General features: G+C 37.8%; 1 non-coding gene across 1 annotated transcript; it reads right to left on the reverse strand.

Annotated features, from left to right (window-relative positions):
* Positions 1 to 12851: 12851 nt before the first annotated feature.
* Positions 12852 to 12958, reverse strand: LOC136224985 (small nucleolar RNA R71). Its single transcript, XR_010686727.1, has one exon. It is a non-coding gene; the product is annotated as a small nucleolar RNA R71 (small nucleolar RNA).
* Between the last annotated feature and the right edge of the window lie 1240 nt (positions 12959 to 14198).

The raw sequence follows: 14198 nt of genomic DNA on the forward strand, positions 1-14198 counted from the left end.
TGAAGAGGTCAAGCTGAGTGACCTCAGATTCCTTCTTCAGGACAACTCAACTTTGCATGATAACATGGAGATCATACATAAGTCTGTCTCTGAAGTCCAATCAGTTTCTAAGAAACTGAGAAAGGACGTCACAACTATCCAGAACCAACTAAAGGTTCCAAACAAAAGAAATATTCCTCTGAATACTCAGTACCGAGGTACTGGTCAGCAGAGATGGAATCCTCAGCGGAAAGTCCAGTGTGACTTCTGTCGGAAGAAAGGACACACCATAAAGGTGTGCTGGCACGCTCAACACTGGGGTGCTGACCAGTCAGTGAGAAATCCTAAACGGAAGGTCAGCTGTGACTTCTGTGGAAAGAATGGCCATACTGTTCAAGTATGTCACCATAAAATAAAATATGATGCTTTACCTGTTGAACCTAACAAGCAAGGACCCAAAAAGAATTGAGTACCTAAGAGTAACTAGTTGCATTGCAGGTAAGCCTGAGATGTGCTGAGAAGTCAAAGATGTGGTATATTGACAGCGCATGCTCGAGGCATATGACTGGTGATGAAACTCAGTTCATCACATTTGAGCGTAAATGAGGAGGAAGCGTAAGTTTTGGAGACAACAAAAAGGGTAAGATAGTAGGGTCAGGAACCGTTGGAGGTAATCCTACTATTGAGTCAGTCTCCCTAGTCAGCGGACTCAAATATAACTTACTCAGCGTAGCTCAGCTATGTGACAATGGGAGAAAAGTTATATTTGATGACACTGGATGTAAAATATACGAGGGTAAAACTAATGAGTTAATTTTAACTGTCTCTCACATTGATAATGTCTTCATGCTGAACTTGGAGAAAAAGTTTTCAAAAACTGTATGCTTAGTTTCAAAGGAAGAAAATTCCTGGCTATGGCACAGGAGACTTGGTCATGTAAGCATGGACCTCCTGGCCAAATTAGCAAAAAAGCAATTAGTTGAGGGATTTCCAGAACTTAAATTTGAAAAAGATCAACTATGCCACGCTTGCCAAGCGGGAAAACAAACTAAACTATCTTTTCATAGTAAAAATATTGTCTCAACTAAGCGTCTGTTAGAGTTACTACACTTGGATCTCTTCGGTCCAGTCCAGCCGCTGAGTCTGGGTGGAAGAAGATTTTCCTTGGTCATTGTAGATGACTTCTCTCGGTACACGTGGATCATCTTGCTGAGTAGCAAGGATGAGACCTTTGAGACATTTTCAAATTTGGTTAGAAAACTTGAAAATGATAAAGACCTAAAACTGGCTCACATTCGAAGTGATAATGGTGGAGAATTAAAAAATCAACAGTTTGTTGAATTCTGTGAAGCCAGCGGCATTGACCATAATTTTTCTGCTCCTAGGACGCCTCAACAAAATGGGGTTGTTGAAAGGAAGAACAGAACCTTGTTTGAAATAGCCAGGACAATGCTGAGTGAGCATAGGCTTCCAAAGTACTTTTGGGGAGAAGTTGTTAACACAGCGTGCTATATTCTTAATAGGGCTCTTGTTAGACCTATACTAAAGAAAACCCCCTACGAACTTTGGAAAGGACGAAAGCCCAACATTGGATACTTTCGTGCCTTTGGCTGTAAATGTTTTATTTTAAACACCAAAGATAGCCTAGCTAAGTTTGACTCAAAAGCTGATGAAGCTATTTTTTTAGGCTACTCAACAAACAGCAAAGTATACAGAGTTTTCAATAAACGAACTCAAGTTTTAGAAGAGTCAATACATGTTGAGTTCGACGAAACTAACCCTGCAGGAAGATATCTGCCGCTGACCGAGGATGATCCACACTCAGTTCCCGCTGATCAAGAAACAGCCGCTGAGTCATTCCCTCAAGGGCTGACCCAAAGTAAAAGTGAACCTCAAATTGTTTTCACTGACCAGTCTACACCTGCAGAGATTGTTGAAACACAAACAACACAAGACATCAATCTACCAAAGGAGATAAGGATACCAAGAGGACACTCGAAGAGTGCTATTCTTGATGCCGCTGAGAATACCCTGATGACAAGAAACCAACTCAGGAGATACCTCAGCAACGTAGCCTTCGTCTCAGTTCAGGAACCAAAGAACTTCGCTGATGCTGAGGAAGATGAATTCTGGATGAGCGCAATGCAAGAGGAACTTGATCAATTCAGAAGAAACGATGTATGGGAGCTAGTGCCACATCCAAGGAGTCAGAAGACCATTGGAACAAGATGGGTCTTCCGCAATAAGCTGGATGAGCAAGGAAATGTAGTCAGGAACAAAGCAAGGATTGTAGCTCAGGGCTACAGTCAGCAAGAAGGTATTGACTACGGTGAGACCTTTGCCCCAGTGGCAAGGCTAGAGGCTATTAGAATTTTATGCGCTTATGCAAGCTATATGAACTTTAAACTGTTTCAAATGGATGTTAAGAGTGCGTTCCTTAATGGAGTTATAAATGAGGAAGTTTATGTTAATCAACCTCCCGGGTTTGAGGATCCTAAATTCCCAAACCACGTATATAAACTTAAAAAGGCTCTGTACGACCTCAAGTAAGCACCACGTGCTTGGTATGAGAGGCTGACTAGGTTCCTGCTGACTAGAAACTATGTCAGGGGCAAAGCTGATACAACCTTATTCATTAAGAGAAAGGGTAAATATACCCTATTGGCTCAAATATATGTTGATGATATTATTTTCGGTGCTACTAATGAGTCAATGTGCAAGGAATTTAGCAAGCAAATGCAGACTGAGTTTGAAATGTCTATGATGGGAGAACTCAACTTCTTCCTTGGACTTCAAATCAAACAAGGGAAAAATGACATCTTCATCAGTCAAGCTAAATATGCCAAGGAGATATTGAAGAAATATGATCTTGAAAATTGCAAACCAATATCCACTTCTATGGGCACTGACACTGTCCTCTGCGCTGATGAGAATGGTAAGTCGGTAGACAGCAAATTGTATCGAGGTATGATAGGCTCTCTACTTTACTTAACAGCAAGTAGACCAGACATTCAGTTCTCAGTATCCTACTGTGCTAGATATCAATCTAACCCTAAGGAATCTCATTACATAGCTGTAAAAAGAATCCTTAGATATTTGCAAAGCTCGGTGAACGCATGTTTATGGTATCCCAACACTCATGGTTTCACACTCGTTGGATACACTGACGCTGACTACGGACGAGACAAGCTTGAACGAAAAAGCACCTCTGGAGGATGTCACTTCTTAGGAAGCTGTCTTGTATCCTGGTTCAGCAAGAAGCAGGCGTCAGTAGCCTTGTCTACCACTGAAGCTGAGTACATTGCTGCTGGACACTGTGTTGCTCAAGTCCTATGGATTAAGCAACAGCTTGAAGACTATGGTGTTCAAACAAAGACAATTAAGGTCAAATGTGACAGCAAAAGTGCAATTGATCTATCCAAGAACCCAATTCAACACAGCATGATGAAGCATGTCAGTATAAGACATCGCTTCATTAGAGACCATGTACTCAAGGGTGAGATAAAGCTGACCTATGTCCCAACGGACGAGCAGCTTGCGGATATCTTCACAAAGCCACTGGCTCGTGAGCAGTTCAGCATACTGAGAGAAGCCATTGGTATGTTTAATCCTCTTCAGTAAATTCCAGCTCTTAATATATATTCATGCTGAGTGAATTAACATGCTGAGTGATCTATTATTTGCTGAGTGAATAGATGTATGCTGAGTGATTAATGCTAAATGAATGAATATCACATACTGAGCAAACATTGGCACCGAGTAGTTATATCAAACTGACAAATCATCCGTTTACATAAAACTGACCACTCAGAATATAAAACGCTTAGTATTCTAAACGCTGAGTATAAGATCCGTTGCATTTAATGCTAGAGCACGCGAATAGCCACCTAGGATGACGTATGCGCCGAATGTGTCATAAAAGCCAGGATCATTATCGGTTGACAATCCCAAGGCAAAACTGACACATGGATTCGATAAGATCCACTTTTCACCGCTATAAATAATGGGCAAATCCCCATTTTTATCTTTTTACACTTACTGAATCCTCTGGCATAAGCATTCTCTCTCTAAAAACTCTCAAAACTTCCCAATCTCTCTCTGAAGCTATGACTAAGGTTTCCGTGAACATCTCCGGTGCCGGTCACCCTAAGACCAGTTCCGATGAACCATCCAGGCAAACTACTTCGCCTCAAACGACTAAGGCCACTACACCGAGTAAAGGCAAAGCTGGCCAAGCTACCTCCTCTAAGGGAAAACCGACCAAAGTCAAAACCTACACTAAGGTGTTTGCAGACGTAAGAGAATGCGAGATAGACTTCTCAAGATGATTCTCTGAGGCTTTTGTAACAACCGAGCAACCATTCTGTGAATGGATATCGAAGAATGGCTGGACCGAGCTGTTCTCCATTAGAGATCCCACTTACCCTGACCTTGTAAGGGAATTCTACCATAACTTGCGAGTTGCTAACGATAACCAGGACTATCTGGTAACCGTGGTAAAGGAGAAAACAATCTTTATCAACCCTACCTATCTTGCCAATTTGCTAAAACTGAAGAATGAGAGAACCAAGATGAGGAGAACTGGTGATCATGAAGGAACTGGGTATGTAGCCACCTTCTGCAAACCCCCTGGCCATTCTGGAGAAATCTCAAGTTCTTCAATGGGTCAGCACCAAAAGATGGCACACTATCTGCTGACCAATTACATCTACCCCAAGATTAATTGCACCAGCTCAGCGACAAATTTCGAGCAATGCTTCATATGGAATATGCTGACCTATAAGCCCATCAATATGCCAGTTTTCTTAATTGCTGGCTTCCAAAGGAGCACTGGAACTCTTAGGCTGGGCTCACTCATAACCAGAATCCTCAAAGACCATCAGATTGATCTATTCGAGGAAACTCAGGCCCAAGGCTCTGAGATCACAGCGGCTGTGCTGTGTGCCTTGAAGTATGACCAACCGATTAAGAAAGGCAAAAATGCTGATGACGCTGATGAGGAGACAACTGTCTCAAAGAAGGGGAAAAGGAAAAAGGCTCCATCTGCCCGAAAAAGGAAAGCTGTTGGGACTCCTTCCAAGAAGGCTGAGCCTCAGGCCAAGAAACTAAAGTCAGCTGCTCAAAAAGGTCAGGAGAGACCTAAGTCAGCTGAGAAGAGAAGCAGGCAAGATGAGCCTGATACTGAGGAAAGAGTAGAAGATGAGCAACCTCTGAAGAAGAAGAAGAAGTCTTCAGAGCTGACCCCTATTGATGCTATCCCCACTGACATCATTGTTCCTGGTGATTCTCACTTCACACAGTGTCAATGAACTAAAGCTGAGCATCAAGCAGATGATGTGGAACTGGATGATCACTTCATCACTCAAGTGGAAGAAGAATTAGATAACGAAGATCAGGATGATGAGGAAGAAGAAGACGAAAAAGACAGCGATCAGGATGACGCTGAGGAAACAGCGAGTGAAGAGGAAGCTGCTGACCTAACTAACACTGAGTTGGCGGCAGATGAAGTATAAGTACAAGCTAAACAGCCCAATGCTGATCAAGAAGAGACTTCTCCTTCTCACTCAGGAGAATCTATCTAAGCTGATCCCACTCCTCCTCGCAGAAGAAGATTAGTAAAGGCAAGTCAGAAAACGGTCATTGACCTCCCTATTCAAAAGCCGACTAAAGATCCTTCTTCTCTTAAGCTGAAGTTTTTCAGTAAGCAAACCCCTTCTTCTCAACAAGCTTCTCTTGAAAAGCAAGCCTCTGTTTCTTCACAAAAGGAACAAGCCGACTTGAATGCTTCCGCTAACTCTACAAGCCAAATCGAGCAAGTTCTCGTCAATATTGCTACTCTAAGCACTGTGCTGACTCAGAACATTCCTGCCCCCATCAGCACTGACTCTATTAGGGTTACTACTTCACCAACCATAGCTCCTGCCGATCAATAATCTCTTTCAGAACACCAAGTGCAGACTGAAAACTCCCTTCCAGTCACTGACCACGTCATAACTCTGACTCCTCCACAAACTGGTCATACTGAGGAAACTAGGCAACATGATGAAGAATCCCTCAGCTATCTGCATGCCACCGAGTCTGGTAGAAAACTCCTCAACTCGGTGCAGTCATTAATTAAGGACATTCATCAAACTGCTGAACCTACTGCTGGGTCTGGTAACAATGCATCAACTCAGTTGTCCCAAGTCACTCAGCTCTTAAATGAGGTTAAAGGACTGAAGGATCTGCTAAGTGATATGATTTCAATTCAATCACATCAGCCCAAACAGGACTCAATAACTAAGCTGGCTGAGCTCTAACTGACAACTGTTCAACATCTTAACACGCTTCAAGGCCAATTCCAGACCCTGTCAGCTGCGAATACTCAGTATGCAACTTCTGATGAAGTTAAGATGCTCTTTGCCCAGCTTCACACTGAGCAAATCAAGACCAATAATGAGCTGGCCTCCTACTCCCAATGCTCGGTGGAGCAAATAAGCGAAGCAGTTCGTCTGCTGAACTTAAATAAACAAGAGATGGACACTGATCAGATGAAGCAGAATGAGATTCTGGTCACTACCCAAAGGACCTTCACATATGTGCGTCATAATAATATCCAGCGCCAATACTATGACTCAGCCCTGCTGAAGACGTTTCATCAAATGTTTGTTGTGCTGTCAGATACAATTACTTGGGTAGGTAAGTCTCAAGCCTACATCCTGAGCTTACTCAGCGCCGCTGAACTAGGTATACCTAAAGATGTCTTGGATGAAGGCGTTATTGTTTTCGACGGCATCAATGAAAGTGCCGATAAACTAAAGGAGCTGTCCGGTGTACTGACCGCCGCAGTCTTAACCGACTCCTTCAGGATTCCTGCTCCTCCCGATGCTAACAAAACGAGGGAGAAAGAACAAGCTAGAACTCAGCAGGAGGCTCCTAGAAGCAGTCAGTCTAAGCAAAAGAAAAGGAAGTAGAAATGGGCTAGCTTAGTTTTGTACTTAGTCTGTAGTCTCTATGTTCTTTTATGCTCATCTTTTGCTATGTATGCTGACTACTTTACTTCAACACAATACTTGCATCTTTTATCCTAACTTGAGTTATTTCATACGATGTTGAGTATTATGTTATTATGTATCTTCAATTACATCAACTGTGTTTACTGTCTATAATACTTGTTGATTGTATCCCATGCTGATCAAATGTTTGACATTGTCCTGTATGTTTATAAAACACTGTCTAATAAGACCCATTGAACAAAACAACTAGTCAGCGCTCTCTGAATGATAAACCTTCCACTTAATACTGAGTAAAATAGAATATGTTCCATGAGCTGACCTATATCTGAAAACTGACCTTAGACTTACTCGATTAAACCTTAAAATGTTTGGAGTAAAACTAAGTCAGTAGCTCAACCGTGACGGGGGAGTTTGCTAAGTAATAATAGGTCAACTATCATGGGGGAGCTCAACACTGAGTTCCTCGCTGAATAGTTTTGCCAACATCAAAATTGGGGAGTTTGTTGAAACACCTTTCCACATGATTTTGATTTGACAAAATTATTTAAGTAAAATTAAGGGTAAATTCCAAAAAAAACCCATGTGGTTTGATGTTGTTCCAAAAAAACCCTTGTGGTTTGGTTTTACAAAAAAAAAAGGACCGTGGTTTCGCCGTTACCCGAAAAACGGAAAATGACTTAACACACTTAAAAATGCTGACGTGGCAAGGGGTAGAGTTGGAAAAATATTTTTTTATTTTTTTTTTATTTTTTCTTTTTCTTTTTCTTTTTCTTCTTCTTCCTCTCCTCCTCCTTTTCTCCTCCTCCTCCTCCTCCTCCTCCTTCTTCTTCTTCTTCTTCTTCTTCTTCTTCTTCTTCTTCTTCTCTTTTTTCTTTTCTTCTTCTTTTTTCTTCTTCTTCCTCTCTCTCTTCTCTTCTTCTTCTTTTTTTCTATCTTTTTTTTTCTTTTTTTTTAATTTCCAGAATTCTAGAAAATTCCAGAATTCTAGAAAATTCCAGAATTCTGGAAATTTCCAGAATTCTGGAAAAGGAGACAGTGATGAGCGTTCAGTTCAAATCGAATCGCCTTCGCGTAAGGCTCCACCGACCGACCCTAAACGAGAAAGTGATGAGCGTTCAGTTCCAATCGAATCGCCTAGCGTTCAGTTCAAATCGAATCGCCTTCACCTAAACGAGAAGCTTACCGGAAAGAAACTTATTTGGTCGATTGACCGATAACGAGAAAGAGACTCAAGCTACTGGTCCGATCGAGTAACGCGGTAAACTCATTGCTTCCTCTCTTTTCAAAGCTTGTGGTCCGGCGGAAAAATAGAAGTCATCTGTATCAAGTGATACGTGAATTGCAGGAAGTTCAAGATCGCATCAAGGAAAGCGGTGAAAGATAGAATCCATTCTTCTCTAAAGAATTCTACTATTACGAAGTCAATTCAAGTTTGGGAATCAATAAAACAGGAAAAGAAGGGTTTCTGGAAAATTCCAGAATTCTGGAAATTTTCCAGAATTCTCGAAATTTTCCAGAATTCTGAAAATTAAAATAAAAATAGAAGAAGAAGAGGAGAGGAGGAGGAAGAAGAAGAAGAAGAAGAAGAAGAAGAAGAAGAAGAGAGGAAGAAGAAGAGAATAGAGGAAGAAGGAGAAGAAGAGGAAGAAGAAGAAGAAGAGGAGGAGAGGAAGAAGGAGAAGAAGAAAAAGAAAAAAGAAAAATAAAAAAAATAAAAAAAATATTTTTCCAACTCTACCCCTTGCCACATCAGCAACTTTAACACTGTTAAGCCAATTTCTGTTTTTCGGGTAACGGCGAAACCACGGTCCTTTTTTTTTGTAAAACCAAACCACAAGGGTTTTTTTGGAACAACATCAAACCACAGGGGTTTTTTTTGGAATTTACCCTAAAATTAAATATATTCTAAACACGCTAAGTTTAAATGTTTTGATTTATTTAACTAATGTGTTTGTTCAATGTTGAGTTATATTGTTTATAAGACATAAAGACTAAAAGGGTTAAAGCCCATACGGAAGTCAAAGCCCAAGTCAAACAGATCAACACAACTCGGCCCGCGTGTGCAAAACGTTGTCGTTATAATCAAAACGCAACTCAGCAAAAGAAGGATCTAGAAGACCTTCGTTGAACAACTTCGGAATGAAGCTGCTGAGTTGAATCGACAAAGAGTACAAGACAACAGCTGAGCAAGAATAACTTCCAGACAAAGTGTTTCCACTTTGGGTAAAGTTCAGAAGACACAGGACGCTGTCTAGTCGACCTTACCATAAATGGAGAGACATTCTGCCGAGCTGACTAAAAGCTGGCCGAGGACAGAAGATACTCAAATCTGATTTGGCCGAGAGCTTTGAGTAAGACAGAGTGACAACGACAGGAAGCCGTTTCCCTCCAACGGTTATTTCGAAATCCGAAATGACTGATGTCTCAGACGTCTCTATAAATAGTGCCCTTTAGTTGCTTCACTTCTACACAGAACATTATCAAGCCATTATGCTTTTCTCATGCTCATAAAATGGAATATCATTCACCTCAAATGGATAGATATGTACTTCAGTTCCTCTGCCTTCTGTAACATGACCCATAATTGATCTTATGTCTTTATCACCTTCAACTAACATTAAGCCATCAGACAAAGACTTCCCCAACTCTAAGTAATATAGATGTTGAATGTCCTTACACCCTAAATCATCAATGTATCTGTCTTTTATGTCTTTATAGCTGAGAAAATCTATGTCAAACCTGAATTCAATATCCACATTACCACCAATGTAATGCCTTGTGGGCATTAGTATCCACTTGCCACCAAAGTGCAGGTATAAATCACAACAAGTTGTCATTCTGCAAATTATTAATAATAAAATTAATTTGTGAGCCAATAATCTACATATGCACTGAACTAGGCTCAAATAAGAATTTTCAGCAGGTCCAAATGAAGTTAAATGCATTTCAACTAAATGCATAATAACACCTTGAGAGGAAACACGGTGCACAAATGGCTTATATATGTAAAATTGGTACCACTAACTATCTTTACAAACAAAGTAACCATTAAAAAATGTGAACAAAGACAACTCACTAAAAGATAACTACATTCTTAGACTCATTAGAGTAATATCACACATCTGAGTAAAGTAAATGACACGTATAGAGACAAAGGACCTACTTCTATGCTAATCTTTTTTATATGAGATAAAAAATGTTATTATATTCAACCTGAATCCTTGCACATAAGAAAAAAAAGTTAAGAAAGTTACCTTTGTTATTACTTGGTGGCTGCACAAATAAAAAAACCAGAATGCTTGAGTTCCTTTCAGTTCAATATCATCATTTACGATCCAGAAATGCTTGCTATTATATAGATAGAGGTCTTTTTCTCCAGCAAAAATCAAAGTGAATGGCAGGAAAAAAGAACCGAAACAAAGTGAAGTGAAAAAACCAAGAAGTGAAATAAACTATATTAGGGTTCCTGGGTTTTTCGAATAATAGATTTGGGTGAAAATTTTAGATTTGTGAATTCTATGGCTTTACACTTAATCACATTAGTTCAATCTTCATGGAGGTACAAGAAAGAAGAAGCATATTCACCTGGATGCTTGAATCAACAAAGTCCATTCAAAATCCATTGCTTAACACAGAAGATGAAAGGGTGGGGGTACAATTGACATTTGATTAATTTATATCCCTATGAGTCGGCAAACGACAATCACTATAAGTAACGGTGTAAATTAAGATTTGTTAGTATGGGTAAAATTGAACCAATAGGTTAACCATGGGTCCTTAATTGTACCATTTTAGACCTTAAGGGTATTATTGCTCTTGGCTGTCTATCTTAAGGGTATTTTTGAACCTTATCCCTAAATTAATTAGCAGTGTAATTGATCATTTTCAATGCCTTATTTTTCGTTTTCTTTTCTACTTTTAATTAGATGATAATAGAAGTTTTTTTATATATATAAAAATACTTATAATTTTATTGGATTAAAACAGAATAATTATAACCAGAAAATAAACTTAAGAAATCAAATCTTACGAAATCTACAAAGCGACTAAAACCAGTGCACAAAGCAAAAAAAAAAAGTCATAAAAACATAAAACAACAATAAAACATAGCTACTAGACCAGAGATGAAGTATGAAAAAAAAACAATAATTAGGTTGATTAACTAGTCAAGGTTAATTGCAACTTTATTTAGAGATCTATATAATGACTTCAAGTTTTCCACTGATATGAACTTTATATGTTCATAATTTGTTCAAAGTTTAGTATTTCATTTTGATAATTTGAGTGTTTATTATGTGATTTGTTAGTGTTTTATCCTTGTTTTAGTGTTATGTTTTGTGTAGGAAAATTGTCAAATAGATGCATGAACATTCACATTTTGAGATGAAAATCAGCTGAAACGCGCCCGCAGAAAAAAGCACGCTCATTGGATTAAAGAGGCTTGGATTGCAGGAATTTCCAGAACGCGCTCGCGGAAAATAACACGCCCGCGGAATTTTCCAGAATTGCTGTAAAGTTATGTCTCTTTGTCAAAAGTCACATTCTTCCATCCAAAAGACATGTCTATCTAGAGTGGTGTTTCAAGGGGTGTCTCTACATTTAAAAGAACATAATTGCTGGATGTTTTGAGGATGACAAAATTACTTGAAGAAGAACACAAGAGATCAGAAAAAAAAAGAGACTTGGAGATCAATTGCATGTTTAAAGCATTTTGAAGAGAAGTTAAAGATCAAGAAGAAAGAAGACAGTAATGTAAAAAGGATAGAGAGATCATCCTTCACTATTCTCCTTCTTCTTTACTTCTTGTATTTACAATTACATTCTATATGTTTTTACATTTAAGGATGATAATTACTATCTACTTTAGTTTGTTCAATTGACTTAGTTTAATCTAACTGAGAATTAATATCATCATTTTATATTACTAAGTACTCTAATTTATGTCGAGAGAGTAGATTAGAATTATTTACAACCTAACTTGTAATCGTTAGATTGAATAAGTATAATTAAGCAAATCATTAAGTTTTTATCATCTGTCTCTGACTTGTTATTCAAATGCATATTTAAGTTTGATCTTTAGATTCAAGTAATTAGATTAGTTTTAGTTGGATAATTAACAACATTCTTATATTTTATTTCTGTAAACAAAAGAAACGGATTAAATGATAGTGAGTAATAATTTTGTTCCTCGAGGGATCGACATCTTTTATTACTACAAGGAAACCGTATACTTGCGGAAATTTCCTCAACAAGTTTTTGGCGCCGTTGCCGGGGAGAAATTCTGTTTATTGCCATTATTTTACTTAGTCTAACTTTTGGATTACAGTCATTTTTTTTATTTACTGATTTTTTTTCTTTTCAATTTTGCAGATTTTTTTTTAATTCAAGTACATGCCTAGGACAAGAAGTTCCAAGGAAAAGCTTGAAACATTTATCCTAGAGATTGAAAAATTTTATAAACAGAAACGAAAAACAAAAAAATTGAAAGACAAGATGGCAAATCTACCCGAGCAAAGACTTATGGATTATGCCATTCCAGCAGTGAATGGGGCGCAACAAGGAGTGGTTCGTCCGACGGTTAATGCAAATCAATTTGAAATAAAACCAGCTTTGCTTCAAATGATGCAAAATTGTATCCAATTTTATGGTTTGCCAAATGAAAATCCAAACTCTCATTTAGCAAATTTTTTTGAGATATGTGATACATTTAAAATTAATAATGTTCCTGCCGAAGCAATTAAGCTTCGGCTTTTTCCATTTACTTTAAAGGATAAAGCCAAAGCTTGGTTAAATTCATTACCACCAGAATCCATTACAACTTGGGATCAATTGGCACAATCATTTTTATCCAAGTATTTTCCTTTGGCAAAAACAGCCAAGTTGATAAAGGAAATTACTACATTTACACAATTTGATTCTGAATCATTATATGAAGCATGGGAACGTTTTAAGGATTTGCAGCGGAGTTGCCCCCATCATAACCTTCCAAGAGAGTTACTTATGCAGACTTTCTACAATGGAATTAATCTAGCCACCAGAACCACTATTGATTCAGCATCCGGAGGATCACTTATGAGGAAAACTACTACTGATGCCTATGATTTATTGGAAGAAATGGCTACTAACAATTGCATGTGGCCAAGTGAGAGAGCAAAGGAATTCTAAGGTTTAATTTTTTTTTTTAAGTTTGCGGACTTACATTAAATAAGAAAGAAAAATTCACACCCCACCCGGACGTGATTCAAATCTACTACCTCTCTAATCATATGTAAGCTCTCAACCACTAGACTAAGAGTTTCACCACATTTCTAAGGTTTAATTAAATTTGCAGAAACCAATTAATATATTTTCATGATCTTTCCCTTCTTAAGATAATGTTTTTGTCATACATGTCTCGTTTATATTGTTAATTAGCTATTGAATTTTTATTAATGTCTTTTTTATTATTTATTTTTGATAAAAATGTGATGTATGGTTCCATTAAATTACAAAGTACAATACAACATTATAATTAACAAGAATAAAACCTCTCACTCAGGCTACAACCAATACAAGATCCTACAAATGCAAAAAAAGAGTACAAAGAGCCATAAAAACAATAAAAGGTACGTTGAGGCTATTTTGTTACTTTAAACTTTTATACAACATCCTAAATTCTTTAAAATATTTACTCAAACACAATAAATAAATATATATTACCCAATGAATCTTTTATTTATTTTTATGTATATAAGCCATAGCCAAGCTTGCAAAGCTCCCGATTACAAAATTACTAGAGTAAATTACATTAATGCTACCCGAATGTATAAAATAACATCATTTTAGTTACAATATTTATAAAATTGTATAGTTGTAGCATTGAGTGACATAACTTTGCTTTAATATTTATGAAATGATATCAATTTAGCCCCAAGTTCCATTATCCAGTGCTATAATTACACAATTTCACAAAACGTGGAGGCCAAAATTGTTATTTTACATGTTGGGATTAAATTCACACTCCCAAAAAAGTCCAAAATGTGAAGGATCATTTCAGTACTTCAACTTTATAAAATGTCCAAAATTCATTACAATTAAAAATTTAGGAGCTCACCTCACGAGGATATCTATCACTAGTTATAAATTTCTACGGATATATGCTATTTATATTGTATTGAAGGACCAATTTTACATATGCATATATAGGTTTTGTTTTCCCACTATATCAACACCCCAAACTCCAAT

This window comes from Euphorbia lathyris, chromosome 3, assembly GCF_963576675.1.
Source record: "Euphorbia lathyris chromosome 3, ddEupLath1.1, whole genome shotgun sequence".
Classification (NCBI taxonomy): domain Eukaryota; kingdom Viridiplantae; phylum Streptophyta; class Magnoliopsida; order Malpighiales; family Euphorbiaceae; genus Euphorbia; species Euphorbia lathyris.